This window comes from Cibotium barometz, chromosome 41 (genome assembly GCF_041138505.1).
Source record: "Cibotium barometz isolate CiBa-2024 chromosome 41, ASM4113850v1, whole genome shotgun sequence".
Taxonomy (NCBI): domain Eukaryota; kingdom Viridiplantae; phylum Streptophyta; class Polypodiopsida; order Cyatheales; family Cibotiaceae; genus Cibotium; species Cibotium barometz.
Window position 1 is genome coordinate 755133 of NC_141086.1, and position 6197 is coordinate 761329.

Sequence of the window (6197 nt, forward strand, 5' to 3'; positions counted from 1 at the left end):
AGATGTGATGTAAATTGGGATAGATGTGAATTAAGAAGTGAATGAATGTGATGTGATGGGATGTGGATAGGGGTAGATGCGAGTGGATAAGATCTGATGAGAATACATGAGGAAAGAAGTGATGAGTTGGAAAAAGATGTGATTGGATGAGAGTGGGAATATGTATGAAATGGGAATACGGATTAAATAATGCGGGTTGATGTGGAACAATGTGGAAAGACGAGAGTTATAAAAATTGTATTTATAACTTGTTTTTAAATGACTGTTTTATATCAAGAATGTTGGGGAAGCATTTTGATTGTCTTGAAAATGAGGTCGTGGAGACCTAACTCATAAAGTTGCAATAGGTAACGGAGAGTCAACGGAGGACGTCTCGCGTAGCAAGGTCGGCCGAGGTCTTGACCAGCCTCGGTTGGATTTAAATGGTGAGCTTCCGGTACGGTGGATGAGGGACCAAGGAAGCGGCCTATGAGTGAAGCGCTAGGTGACCCCTGTCTGCAAAGGATCCTAGAGGGTGCTGACTATACGACAGTGCTCGGGCTCTAGGTCACCAAAGATACCCACACGTGCGTCGGGGAAGATATTGGAATAAGGAATAAGAGTTGTTTTTTGAATTCGGGCATGGATCTGGTTGATTGACCTTGCTGGTCCAATGGATGAGTCCATGGCTCTTTTATATGGATCTGTTAGTTGATCTTGCTGATCTTCAACGGAGATTCCATTTTCATTTTTATAAGTGAATATATTGCCGAGTACTATGAGCTAGGAACTATCAAAACGGCCCCTGAGTGGACAGGTGGTAGCGTTCTGGTTTTGCCAATGATGCCATAAGTACATCGATGAAGAAATGATCAGAAATTAGGATTCAACCGGATATTTTGGAGGATTATGATCAGTGATACTATGGTTTCATTAAATGATTGTTTTAAAGACAACTGAATCTGTGAAAAAGGCAATTTCATATTGGGTGTGTAAGTGGTGTGTCTAGTTTTAAGTTTGCATGAATATCCAGCTAGGGGGCCTAGGAACTCTTTTTCCTGGTACCCGGGACAAAACCTAACCAAATTCCTAATTGGATCCCATCACTACAGTGGTTGGGCGGTTGGCTAATCCATGGGACTGGATGGGGTTAGGCTGGACTGATGGATCCTTAAAATGAGACTAAATTTCTGTTATGGTACGATAGATGAAGTAAATCCCGGATAAAAATTGTTCTATGGAAAAGAATCAACGGCTCTGCCTCTCAATGAGGAAAAAAGCGTTGGTCTCTATGATCCAAGTGCAATCTTTTCCTTGATCTGACTATAGGACTTACGGGTTTGGTCAAATCAGTTTAGTTAGTTAAGGCTTTTGACTATGTTAGAGTAAAAATATCCTAGGGCCCTCTCAGGCTCCATCGCTCGATCCTCCCGCCCCTCAGAGGAATGTCTGCACACTAGGGTGGGCTTATTTACCGCACTAGCCTGGGCCCTCAGAACTAGGGAGCCTCATAATCTCTCGCCTCAATCGGCGATCCTTATTCTCCCAAAGGTATGAGGAATACCTTGGGCCATTCCCGAGCTTTGCTAACGACGTCGCCCGGCTACATAAGCACGGAACGGAGTTAGCGTTGAAGCTAAAAAAAATCTTGAATTCTAAAGATAACAACTTCAATGCAATTTATTAAATATGGCATTCACAATTCATGAAGATAACAGTTTCAACGCAATTTATCGAATACAATATCACATAATCCGTAACTTCATACAATTTTTTTATGTCGTCATTTTAAAAGAAAAAAAAATACCATTCATTAACACTAATTTAAGGAAAATCTCTTCTTTTGAAAATTAACCAAGCTAACCTGGCCACCATTTCCTTGAGGAGCTTGAAAAGGGAGGGCTGGAGCCGCGTTGGGAGCATCTTCTCCCATCTCGTTGTTATGTGCTCCTCTTGAGGCAATATTTTGATGTCTCTGAGAAGAGGCCATCTTAGGCGTCGCCTTGTAGAGCTCGCTGCTACGATCAGAACGCTCCAGTCGGATCTGAATTATGAGCTCGTTTGCTCACCGTATGAGCAAAAGAGTATGACGCACGAACCCTTGCTTAAGGCAAAAAACCCTTATTAAAGTCTACGCAAATGGGGGGGATTGTGAGATGTCCTTAAGGGTAAAAACGTGGAGAGGGCTGTGAGGGGCTGCTGTAAGTCTCTTCACACGGGGGGGATAAGAGTTAAGGACACTGCCTCCTAGCAAGAGGGGAATGGAGGAAAATTGGCCTATCTGAAAAGAGGCAAATGAGGGGGTGTGAGAGGGGCGGCTGCAAGGGCAGCTGTACTGCAGCAAGTACGCTACGCAGGGACGGACGGCGGCACAACAGGGCATACGCTACACAGAAATGTGTGCTGCCTGTGGAGCACCCCGAGGGTTTATATAGCTGAGGGGTATGGGTACGGGCGCTGCACAAAGCAAGGACGAAAGGACGGTGTACCTTCAAAGGCTATGGATCAGTGGCCTGCATGGGTCTGGGGGGAAAGGTACGGTGTCGATTGTCCGGGAAAGGAGTGGTACGCATGTGCCTTATCTGGTCTGGGGCAGCATGGGTGTCCACGTGAGGGTATGTGTGTACCAAACAGTGGGCTTTGGTTCTTGGGCGGCCATCGTATGTGCACCTAGTTAGTGTGTACGGCCCAAATTTTGGGGCGGGGTACCTAAATTTAGGACGCCCACCTCGATTTGCGTGCCGGATCGCCCGGGGGGCAAATTTTTTTTTTGTCCGGGAGGTTCTCCTAGTCGTAGAGGTTCAGACCGTTCGTCAATCGGACGCTTGGTTGTGCATTTATTAAGGTTTAAAGGTCGCCATTTTTTTACTAAAATGACTGAAATTTGCGTATAGGCTTGATCCGGTGTCCGTTTTGGATGCTGTAAAATCCTATATTAGGGTAAAATCGTGCGCAGATTCCAAATTTGGGCTCAAAAATTTGAAGATTCTAAGTAGAAATGACTCAAATAATAATCATTGATTTTTATACCATAAAAACTCATAATTACATGGACATTTCTTTATTAGTGAAGATGGGTATGTTACATCCTTCCCCCCTTAAAGAAATCGAGATTTCCTCATCTCGTCATGAATTGGGGATAATCCCTTAAGAGTGTAGCTTCATCTTCCCAAGTTGCATCTTCTTTAGGGTAATCTTTCCACTGTACTAGATGTTCTACAAGAGTTCTATTTCGGAGTTGCCTTTCCCTAGAATCTATGATGCTACTGGGCTGTAATTCAAGGACTCCTTGAGTAGGGATTACAACTTGTTCATCATCAAGAATATGATCGAGACTGGGGACATATGGTTTTAACAAACTTACATGAAATACATTATGGACTCTGATATGGGCTAGGAGTTGGAGTTTATAGGCACTTTTACCTAGACACTTGATAACTGTATAGGGACCACAATACCTAGGGCTGAGCTTCTTATATTTCCCAAGTGATAGAGAACTTCGTTTGGGTCGCACTTGTAGAAGAACTCTGTCTCCTTCCTTGAAGATCCTTTCAGACCTCTTGTTGTCAACATAATGCTTTTGTCCATTTTGGGCAGCTTTAATATCCTTTTGGATTGCCTTGGTTTGTTCCTCCATTTCTTCGAGCATTTTCCTGGATGCTTCAACTCTTATGGTTGGATCAGAGAAATTTAGAGGAGACAGGCATTCTTGCCCATAGAGTGCCTTGAATGGTGACATTCCTATGCTTTGATGATAAGACGCATTGTAGGCAAATTCTACCAGAGGAAGGTATTGAATCCACCTTCTAGGTTCCCGTCCACAGTATGCTCTGAGAATGTCTTCAATTACTTGATTAACTCTCTCAGTTTGGCCATCGTTCTCTGGATGATAAGCTGTGCTAAAGCAAAGTTGAGTTCCCAGGGCTTGAAATAAAGACTGCTAGAATTTTGAAGTGAAGTCAGAATCCCAATCACTTACTATCCTTTTTGGGAGACCATGAAGTTTGAGGACTTCCTTGATGAATATTCGAGCAACATCAGAAGCTTTGAAGGTCTTCTTTGCTGGTATAAGGTGAGCTGCTGGTAAGTAAGTCCACTACTACTAGAATGGAGTCATATCCTCCTTGAACAGTGGGGAGACTTGTGACAAAATCCATACTAATGCACTCCCACTTCATTTGGGGAATATCTAAGGGTTGAAGTTTTCCAGGCATCTTGACTCTTTCAGCTTTGATCCTTTGGCATGAGAGACATTGCTTCACGTACCGAAGCACATCATTCTTCAAGCTTGCCTAATAAAAGCTCCTTCTTACGGCATTTAATGTTTTTGCATAGCCTGGGTGTCCTGCACAGCAGGGCTATCATGAGCTTCATGGAGGATTAGTTTCTTCAAAGCAGGATCCTTAGGGATACATAGCCTGTGTGATTGAAGTAGAGGTTTCCTTCATGAGTGGAGTATCCCTTGATTAGATTGAAGTAGAGGTTTCCTTCATGAGTGGAGTATCCCTTGATTAGAGTCTTCTCTTTCTCTGAATGTCCCCCTTCTTATACTAACTTTATCATCCTCTGATAATCTGGATCATGAGATGAGACTTCTTCCACCTTGACCAGTATGGGATTATTTGGCATTGAAATTGCACTCAAGAAAGATTTGCGGCTAAGTGCATCTGCTACCACATTATCTTTCCCAGGGCAGAATTTGATGTCGAAATCATATTCTTGTAGAATTTCAATCCATCTCCTTTGCCGCATGTTGAGGTTAGGCTGGGTGAAGATCCACTTTAGACTTTTGTGGTCAGTTATTACAAGCTAGAATTCACGCCCTAAGAGATAATGTCTCCATAATTTGAGGCAATGAACAACTGCTAAGAGCTCCAAATCATGGGTGGCATAATTTGCTTCATATTGCTTCAGCTTGCGGGAAGTATAAGCGACTGGTCTTCCTTCTTGGCCTAAGACACCACCAAGTGCTAGACTACTAGCATCAGTAACCACTTCAAATTCCTTGGCGAAATCAGGAAGTTTCAGGATTGGGGCAGAAGTGATAATGACCTTGAGCTGATCAAAACTGTTTTGATGGATTGGCAGCCACACTATTTTGCAATCCTTCTTAAGAAGATCCGTCAAAGGTGCAGCTACCAAGGCATAATCTTTGATAAAAATCCTATAACATCCCATGATTCCCAAAAACCCACGAACTTCACGAACTGATTTAGGGGGTGGCCACTCCAGAATATCCTTGACTTTAGCGGGGTCTACTCAAATGCCATCTTTGGAGATGATGAATCCAATATACTCAATTTGAGTAAAGAAGGTACATTTGCTCTTCTTGGCATAGAGTTTGTGTCTGCGCAGCAATTGCAGAACTCTACGCACATGTTCCTCATGCTCTTCCATTGATTTGGAGTAGATTAAGATGTCATCAAAGAAAACAAGCACAAATTCATCCAAGTAAGGACGGAATATATCTTGCATTAGGCGGTTGAAGGTTGCAGGAGCATTGGTTAACCCGAATGACATTACAGTAAACTCATAGTGGCCATAACGGGTATTGAAGGCTGTTTTGGGTATATCTGCTTCCTTGACTTTGATCTTATAGTAACCAGACCTCAAATCTATTTTTGAGAAGACTTTGGCCCCATGAAGCCTGTCAAGAAGTTCGTTGATGCGAGGGATAGGGTACTTATTCTTGACAGTGACTTGATTTAGCCCTCGATAATCTATGCAGAGGCGGAGAGTCCCGTCCTTTTTTTTTTGGAAAAGAACAGGTGCTCCCCAAGGAGAGCTACTCGGGCGTACAAATCCTTGTTCAATGAGTTGGGAAAGTTACTCTTTAAGTTCGATGGCTTCAGGAAGGGACATTTTATAGGGAGTTTTTGAGACGGGTTGAGCTCCAGGGATCACCTCGATTTCATGATCGACTTCTCGAGGAGGCGGTAACCCTGTAAGCTCGTCAGGGAAGATGTCAGAGAATTCTTGGGGCCAAGAGGGTTCTGTCTCCATACTAGGTTCAATGACTTTGTTGAGTTTGACTAAGAAAACTTGCTGACCCTTACGTGTTCCCTTGAGAAGATGTTTAGCCTTGACTACCCTAGATTTAGGTTTTCCTGTGATCCCCTGAACAGATATTACTTGGCCATGCTCATTTTCAAAAGTGATACTCCCCTGGTTACAATGAATGCTAGCTTTGTTTGCAATTAACCAATCCATCCCAAGGA